General features: G+C 43.5%; 2 non-coding genes across 2 annotated transcripts; one reads left to right on the top strand and one right to left on the bottom strand.

Moving 5' to 3' along the window:
* The first annotated feature begins 6,319 nt into the window (after nt 1–6,319).
* Nucleotides 6,320–6,392, top strand: TRNAR-UCG (transfer RNA arginine (anticodon UCG)). The gene has a single exon. It is a non-coding gene; the product is annotated as a tRNA-Arg (tRNA).
* A 2,272-nt stretch (nt 6,393–8,664) lies between these two features.
* Nucleotides 8,665–8,737, bottom strand: TRNAR-UCG (transfer RNA arginine (anticodon UCG)). Its single transcript has one exon. It is a non-coding gene; the product is annotated as a tRNA-Arg (tRNA).
* Between the last annotated feature and the right edge of the window lie 230 nt (nt 8,738–8,967).

Genomic DNA, 8,967 nt, shown 5'->3' on the forward strand with positions numbered 1-8,967 from the left:
GGCATCTGTATTTTATATCATCTTAGGCCTTGAGATTCATCTATTTCATCATTACAAACAATACGGCTCAATTTATTTCACGCCGGATATTCGTCCCTCATGACTTCCAACTCTAAATATGGGCTCAAATCATTCTGGGCTTTTAACATATCGTGACCATTCTACTTCACGTGCCTATACCGCTTTTAAACAAATTTTTAATGGTTAAAATAAAGCCCAAAAACGTAAAATCAAAAATTTACGTAAAATCAAACTGATTACGCGAATGAAAGTCTTTAACGCTACATGTCATCTCCACATTGATTATTATATTTGCACTGGCTAACTCGCGAAGCACCGTCATCATTATTATTATTATACTTTAACTTGCACACGCCCAAATATTATTATTATTATTTTACTTTCCTTTGTCAACTCACAAACATGATTATTATTAGTATTTTAATGACCTTCCGTACGCAACACAAATTTTACATACTCTGGCTCTTTCATAATCTGGCTGTCTAATAGAAAATATTCCTAACTAACATACAAATGATCACCGCAGTGATTGAAAATCAAATAAATGGGTTAGCACAAAAAAAAGGAATTTAACACTTGAAATGAACTTAAGTCAAAGTATTACAAACAGCATGCATTAATTGAAAGAAATATATCCCATATTTACATTATATACAACAAACAAATACTCAAATTAATTAATCTAACCCATTATTACGTTAATATAAATTAGTTCGTCCGTCTAACAAAAAAAATCATGGACTCGGGAGGCGGACCATGTTAAGTAACCATAATTAATTTACACTGAACCCCGTTTAGTCGCGATAACATCCCCCAAATATCAAAATTGTGTACTCATTCCTATGTAGAATTCCATTGTCTCGTAGCGGATGAGATATAGGCCTTACGGCACCATGGTGATCTACTCGTCCATCATGTCGCACAATACAAATTTAACACAATAAAACACTTCTGGGTGACTACCCATGATTAATACCTTATTACACTATTTTACACAAGAATACTAATAACAAAAAAGAATACTTATAGGTGCTCCTAGACCCCTGACACTCGCACAATATGCTCTTCATATACGCCCGAAACACACGTCGTGACACATTACGACGAAAATGTCGTTCATCTGAACCGGCGCGTATCGCGTCTTCAACCGGCACTTCCTGGTTTATTTCTAAGCCGTCTTGATAATCGCCTAGCTCCTATGGTTCCCTGCTCGGATAGTTATTCACCGTCTATCTTGAGGTGTTTACTTCAGGCTCCGCACACTGCCTTCCAAAGGTACTATCGGCGTTCCGTTACTTATTTATTATTTAATCACATGACATTTATTAAATTCAACATACAGTTGTACTGATTTTTTACACTCGGTACTATGGATAATTTCACTGTTCGTATTCATTCTCCTAATAATTCACGCACTTTCAGCTTTAACTGACTTCGAATGCGTCCCGAGGTACTGACTTACAGAGTCAACGTGTCAGAGTCTCAACTACTTCATTACGACTGACACGACTGGTGACCGATAACGACTGGTGACTGGTAAGAACTGAGTGATGTGAGGTCCGCTACTGGACTTTTATGGACGATATGATTTCCCGCCGGGGTCATCCGCGGTCAGCTCCTGGAGAGGGGGTTGGTTATCCTAAATCGGCATATGCAGGTGGATTTGGATCTCTTGCTTTATCCTACTTAATACACTGGCGATACACATTCATGTGTCGTATTCTGAACTCATATCGTTCGGTGATCATGGAAATATCACTTAATTTCTGTCCTCCATCTTTCGCGCGCTAACTCGGCGTCCGTGATGGCGTGCTCATCTCGACCAATGGCGAGATAGCGTGGGTCATTTCCACGAATTCATTACTTGAATTTATTACGATTACAATTAATCAACATGAGAATGATATCACAAAAATCCCCTCTATTCAATTATGTGGTTGGAATAATTTAATTATTGTTATCGGAGAAGCTAACTGGAGTTCACTCTTAGTTTTTCTTATGTTGGTTTATCTGCGGGCCTATGATAAAATTTCTCATTGGTCAACACCGCTTCGGTTAGTTTGAAATCTCTTCCTTGTAACGTTGACAACACCAAATGCCTCGGGCGTGGGAAAACTGGCACGTCACATTCTCGGTATTGGTGATACATCTGCTCGCCCTTGGTCCGAAATATATACTCTTTCACTTCCTCGAAGTCATTACTTCGTTGTTGTGAGCTCTAGCTTTAATCCTCTTATCTTCTGGCCAAGAAACATTCTCCCCCTAATGACAAGCTTACTGTGGCGACAGACAGTCGCGATATGTCTAGCTTATGTCGAAATTCTCCCGTCCACACAAAACTGACACTGTATTTAATTTAATGTTTCTATATATCTGTATTTCTCATATCAAAATCAAATCATGAAACTAGGGCCTATCTCATCAGGGTACAATACCATCCCCTCATTTTCCTGGAGGAGAAGTGAGAAACCACGGAGAAACACTTCCAGGATGGCTGAAGTCGGAATCGAAACCACCTCTACTAAGTTGACATCCCGAGACTGAGTGAACCCCGTTCCAGCCCTCGTACCACTTTTCAAATTTTGTGGCAGAGCCTGGAATCGAACTCGGGCCTTCGGGGGTGGCAGATAATCACACTAACCACTACTCCACAGAGGCGGACTTAATGCTCTTCGGCAATTAAATTTCTTATAGTCTGTGTCACCGTGCCTATTGCCCCATTAGGGTTTATGACAAATCACGTCTCAGGATGGCTTGAGTGGGTTCAGAATCTCAGCCTATTTTGTTTTCGGCCTATATTATTAACCTTTATTTATTGTCATTCTTCGGCGGTGTAGTATGAGCTTCTGCTCCTACTTTTCTCGATCCTTCCGATCCTAAAACTTGTGTTATCGCTTGCGCTTGAAGTATGGGCAGTGAGTGTTAAGTTTAATGAAGCTGATATCAGTCACTACTGATCTGCATTTGGGGCAGTCGCCCAGGTGGCAGATTCCCTATCTGTTGTTTTCCTAGCTTTTTCTTAAATGATTGCAAAGAAATTTGGAAATTTATTGAACATCTCCCTTGGTAAGTTATTCCAATCCCTAACTCCTCTTCCTATAAACGAATATTTGCCCCAAATTGTCCTCTTGAATTCCAACTTTATCTTCATATTGTGATCTTTCCTACTTTTAAAGACACCACTCAAACTTATTCGTCTATTGATGTCCTTACACGCCATCTCTCCACTGACAGCTCGGAACATACCACTTAGTCAAGCAGCTCGTCTCCCTTCTCCAAAGTCTTCCCAGCCCAAACTTTGCAACATTTTTGTAACGCTACTCTTTTGTCGGAAATCGCCCAGAACAAATCGAGCTGCTTTTCTTTGGTTTTTTTTCCAGTTCCTGAATCAAGTAATCCTGGTGAGAGTCCCATACCCTGGAACCATACTCTAGTTGGGGTCTCACCAGAGACAAATATGCTCTCTCCTTTACATCCTTACTACAACCCCGAAATACCCTCATAACCATGTGCAGAGATCTGTACCCTTTATTTACAATCATATTTATGTGAATACCCCAATGAAGATCTTTCCTTATTTAATACCTAGGTATTTACAATGATCCCCAAAGGAACTTTCACCCCATTAATGCAGTAATTGAAACTGAAAGGACATTTTCTATTTGTGAAACTCACAACCTGAATTTTATTCCCGTTTATCAACATACCGTTGCCTACTGTCCATGTCACAACATTATCAAGGTCATTTTTCAGTTGCTCACAATCTTGCAACTTATTTATTACTCTGTACAGAATAACATCATCTGCAAACAGCCTTATCTCTGATTCCACTTCTTTACACATATCATTGATATACATAAGAAAACATAAAGGTCCAATAATACTACCTTGAGGAATTCCCCTCTTAATTATTACAGGGACAGATAAAGCTTCACCTACTCTAATTCTCTGAGTGCTATATTCTAGAAACAGAGCCACCCATTCAGTCACTCTTTTGTCAAGTCCGACTGCACCAATTTTTGCCAGTAGTCTCCCATGATCTACCCTATCAAATGCCTTAGACGGTCAATCGCGATACAGTCCAATTGACCTCCAGAATCCATGATATCTGTTATATCTTGCTGGAATCCTACAAGTCCTACAACTGCCTTCTATCAAACCAGTCAATAATTTCGCCAACATGTCTTATATAATCAGAAAGAATGCTTTCCCAAAGATTACATGCAATGCATGTCAAACTGACTGGCATGTAATTTTCAGCTATCACTATCACCCTTTCCTTATATACAGGGGCTACTGTAGGAACTCTCCATTCATTTTGTAAAGTTCCTTAATGCAAACAATAATCAAACAAGTACTTCAGATATGGAACTATATCTCAATCCATTGTCTTTAGTATATCCCCCGAAACCTTATCAATTCCAGCTGCTTTTCTAGTTTTCAACTTTTGTATCTTACTGTAAATGTCATTGCTGTCATAGGTAAATTTTAATACTTCTTTACTATTAGTCACCTCCTCTATCTGGACACTATCCTTGTAACCAACAATCTTTACATACTGCTGACTGAATACTTCTGATTTTTGAAGATCCTCGCATACACACTCCCCTTGTTCGTTAATGATTCCTGGAATGTCCTTCTTGGAACCTGTTTCTGCCTTAAAGTACTTATACACACTCTTCCATTTTTCACTAAAATTTGTATGGCCGCCAATTATGCTTGCCATCATGTTATCCTTAACTGACTTCTTTGCTAGATTCAATTTCACCGAGCTCGATAGCTGCAGTCGCTTAAGTGCTGCCAGTATCCAGTATTCGGGAGATAGTAGGTTCGAACCCCGCTGTCGGCAGCCCTGAATTTGGTTTTCCGTGGTTTCCAATTTTCACACCAGGCAAATGCTGGGGCTGTACCTTAATTAAGACCACAACTGCTTCCTTCCCACTCCTAGCCCTTCCTTGTCCCATCGTCGCCATAAGATCTATCTGTGTCAGTGCAACTAGCAAAAAAAAAAAAAAGAGATTCAATTTCCTAGTAAGTTCCTTCGATTTCTCCCTACTTCCACAGCCATTTCTAACTCTATTTCTTTCCAACCTGCACCTCCCTCTTAGTCTTTCTACTCTGTTATACTATAGTGGATCTTTACCCTTCCTTACCAACTTTAAAGTTTTAAAGCTTTTGGAGTAGCGTGATATGAAACCTGGGCCCGTCTGGACATTGACGATGAGATGTGGGAGTTCTTTCTCCTCTTGTATTGTGTGATTGAATTTTAAAACTAGCAAGTCTTGTATATGGGAGCTCTTTCTCCCCCTATAGTCCTTAAGCTCTAAAGCTCATTCGCAGTTTCCCTTTCTATATCCTGTTGTTATTCATCATCCTCATCATCATCTGTTTACCCTCCAGGTTCGGTTTTTCCCTCGGACTTAGCGAGAGATCCCACCTCTACCGCCTCAAGGGCAGTGTCGTGGAGCTTCAGACTCTTGGTCGGGGGATACAACTGGGGAGTATGACCAGTACCTCGCCCAGGCGGCCTCACCTGCTATGCTGGACAGGGGCCTTGTGGAGGGTTGGGAAGATTGGAAGGGATAGGCAAGGGAGAGGGAAGGAAGCGGCCGTGGCCTTAAGTTAGGTACCATCCCGGCATTCGCCTGGAGGAGAAGTGGGAAACCACGGAAAACCACTTCCAGGATGGCTGAGGTGGGAATCGAACCCACCTCTCCCCAGTTGACCTCCCGAGGCTGAGAGGACCCCGTTCCAGCCTTCGTACCACTTTTCAAATTTCGTGGCAGAGCAGGGAATCGAACCACAGAGGCGGACTGTTATTACTTGGTAAAATCGGTTATTGTTGTATTTGCTTCAAAATAAAATAGAAACAAAACAAAGATAATGTGGGAGTTCATTCAAAATTTAGAGTTCTTTGTGTGATCATTTTTCCAGAAGGTAATAAATAAGAAGATCCTATAATATTCAAAATGACTGTGATTCATGATGTGAATGTGAAGGAACTTCTTCTTTCTTCCTGGCCGTATGTGTGCCCACAATGGACACTCCAAAGTATTCAGTCAGTGTCGGCTATACAAATTCTGTTCCCCTTCCGCGTCGGTTTTTCCTTTGGACTCAGCAAGGGATCCCACCTTTACCGCCTCAAGGTCAGTGTCCTAGAGCGCGAGACTTTGAGTCGGGGATACAACTATGTAGGAGGAGCAGTACTTGTTTGGTAATGCGAAAAGTAAGCCGAAAGGTGAGCTGCGATGGCACCTGCAGAGCTCACTATGTAGAAAGTCGATAAAACGATTAGCTCGACCGTGTGGCCTAACGGATAAGGCGTCGGACTTCGGATCCGAAGATTGCAGGTTCGAATCCTGCCACGGTCGAAATTTTCGTCACAGTGACTATATGTCTACGTTTCAGATAAGAGTCCTCTTCTATAGTTCTGAGAAGTATTTGAAATATAGTTAGTTTTCTTGCTTATCCACAGGCGTATACAGTCCTGCTTCTTCTTTATCTGTTTACTCTTCAGGGCCTGTATTTCCCTGGGACTCGGTGAGGGATCCCACCTCTACCGCCTCTAGTGCGGTGTCCTGGAGCTTCAGACTCTGGTTCGGGGGATTCAACTGGGGAGGATGACCGGTAACTCGCCTAGGGGGCTTCACCTGCTATGATGTCCAGGGGCCTTGCGGGGGGACTGGGAGATTGGATGGGACAGTCAAGGAAGAGGGAAGGAAGCAGCTGTGGCCTTAAGTTAGGTACCATCCCGGCATTTGCCTGGAGGAGAAGTGGGAAACCACGGAAAACCACTTCCAGGATGGCTGAGGTGGGAATCGAACCCACCTCTAATCAGTTGACCACCCGAGGCTGAGTGGACCCCGTTCCAGGCCTCGTACCACTTTTCAAATTCCGTGGCTGAGCTCCAGGGGTGGCAGCTAATCACACACTAACCACTACACCACAGAGGCGGACTACAGTCCTGCTCCTAATATAAATAAGTTTCGTAGTGGCCTTCGTTTCGGAGGAATGCTGACTTGAATCTCAGTCGCGTTTGGGATTTTAGCTGCAATCTTTGGATCGGAGCTAGGTGCCTGCTCATCTGAATACGCATACAACGATAGTATGCATCATATCACATTATGCGGTGGATGTACCCGTCACTGGAATGCCGTTTCTATTCCAGATCTTTTCGGCTGTACGCCACCATCTTTCTGTCGGACGCCGTGGCCTCTTGTTTGTTCCTCGTACGACGTTGCACATGTCCGTACCAGCGCAATTGCCGATCTTCCAATTTCTCACTGACAGGGGCCGTGTTAAATAATTCTCATATAAGCTCATTGCGTACTCGGTTCAAGAGGGTGACACCCGCTGACCATTGCCGCGTCTGCATTTCCATCATGCTGCTTTTGCCTTGTCCACTCGGAACCGTAAGTCGGGGCAGGTCTAAAAACAGTCTGGTATATCTTGCCTCAGAGCTTTATAGGCATCCGTCTGTCACATTCGACGCCCGTCAGTAAACGCCATTTGTTCCATCCAACGTTGATGCGTCATCAGTAGACGTATCGATGGTAATAACTGAGCCCAGGTACTTGAATTTATTCGTCATTGCCAGAGGTTCACCCGCTAACAAAATCGTTTGAGTGGACCTTCAACTTCTCTGTCTCCGTCTTCGTCTTCTCACGGCCTATTCTGAGTCCGGATCAGTGTGAAGCAACTTATCTCTCCTTACGGCCTACGTAGATTGACGGCTTTCCTGTTACAGGCCTATGGACATACTTGGTAGATTAAGATCAGTTTAAAGCCGGATACTGTTCCTGTCACCAAGCGTACTTGGAGGTATATGTATGCTAATCCACGTTTCTGTCGTGTATTGTGATATGATGCACGGTATCGTTGTATGTGTACTCAGATGAACACGCACACCTACCTCCGAGCCAAAAGATGCTAACATACCAAACGCGGCTCGGAATCGAATCAGAAGTTCTCCGAAACTAAGGCCACTATGAAACTTATTTAGATGAGGACCAGGACAGGTCCGCCTCTGTGGTGTAGTGGTTAGTGTGATTAGCTGCTACACCCGAAGGCCCGGCTTCGATTATCGGCTCTGCCACGAAATTTGAAAAGTGGTACGAAGGCTGGAACGGGGTCCATTCAGCCTCGGGAGTTCAACTGAGTAGAGGTGGGTTCGATTCCCACCTCATCCATCCTGTAAGTGATTTTCCGTGCTTTCCCACTTCTCCTCCAGGCAAATGCCGCTATGGTACCTAACTTTAGGCCACGGCCACTACCTTCCCTCTTCCCTGCCTATCCCTGCCAATCTTCCCATCCCCCCCGCAAGGCCGCTGTTCAACATAGCAGGTGAGGCCGAAGTGCTGTACTGGTCATCCTCCCCAGTTGTATCCCCCGACCTAGAGTCTTAAGCTCCAGGACACTGCCCTTGAGGTGGTAGAGGTGGGATCCCTCACTAAGTCCGAGGGAAAAAAAAACGACCGTGAAGGGTAAACAGAAAAAAAGAAGAAGAAAGAAGAGGAGCAGGACTCAATAGGCCTTTCGATATGCAGGATAAACTAACTATGTATCAGAAACTTCTCAGAACTACTCGTATAAAAGAAGACTCTTCTCTGAAACGTGCACACATAGTCACTATGAAAATAATATCGACCGTGACAGGATTCGAACCTGCAATCTTCGGGTCCGAAGTCCGACGCCTTATCCGTTAGGCCACACGGTCGTGCTGACCGCTCCTCCGACTTTCTACATAGTGAGCTATGCAGGTGCCATCGCAACTCACTTTTTGCCTTATTTTTCGCAGTACCAAACTGGTAGGCCTACTACTTTTAGCTGACGAGGGGAACCCACCTAGTGTAACAACCCGAACTTCGCTCAGCGAAAGAGGGGCCGAAATAAGAACACATGTTTCGGCTTATGCGTTGACATTCGACTTTTCCGAGAAAATGACGT

Source organism: Anabrus simplex, chromosome 11, assembly GCF_040414725.1.
Source record: "Anabrus simplex isolate iqAnaSimp1 chromosome 11, ASM4041472v1, whole genome shotgun sequence".
Lineage (NCBI taxonomy): Eukaryota > Metazoa > Arthropoda > Insecta > Orthoptera > Tettigoniidae > Anabrus > Anabrus simplex.